Source organism: Condylura cristata, unplaced genomic scaffold (assembly GCF_000260355.1).
Source record: "Condylura cristata isolate star-nosed mole 26May11 unplaced genomic scaffold, ConCri1.0 scaffold00013, whole genome shotgun sequence".
Taxonomy (NCBI): Eukaryota; Metazoa; Chordata; class Mammalia; order Eulipotyphla; family Talpidae; genus Condylura; species Condylura cristata.
Genome location: NW_004567114.1, coordinates 332,682 through 333,171, shown reverse-complemented (window position 1 = coordinate 333,171; position 490 = coordinate 332,682).

Sequence of the window (490 nt, the reverse complement as noted above, 5' to 3'; positions counted from 1 at the left end):
GCAGCTCAGGCGCCTCGGCTTCCGCACCAGCCACGGCGCAGCCAAGGGCCCCCCAGGAGCGCCCACAGACCTCCTGGCTCCCGCCCTGAGCAGGCAGGGAGGGGGAGAGCACCCCAACTTGGACCCCAGCCTGAACTTCGGGAGCCCAAGCCCCCGCCAGTCATGCCACTGCAGGGGGCTGCTTCTGGTCACACCCGGGAGTGGACTGGACTCCGGCAGGCACGGCTTTGGGCACAAGGGGCTGTGTGGGCCAGCAGGCCGGGAGGGGACACGGCAGCCTAGGGGTCAGCTGGCCACAGCCAGGGTGCGCAGGCAGGCTGGGGGTCAGCACAGAGGCTCTAGAAACGCAGACTGGACCCCAACTGGAAGAGAACCCTGCCTCACAGACCCCCAGCCCCATGGGGTGTCGCAGGCCACTACTGTGGCTGCTCCCCTGCCAGGAGAAGGGGTTCAACAAGGCGGCGAGGCGCGGCTTCCCCCCACCTCCCCC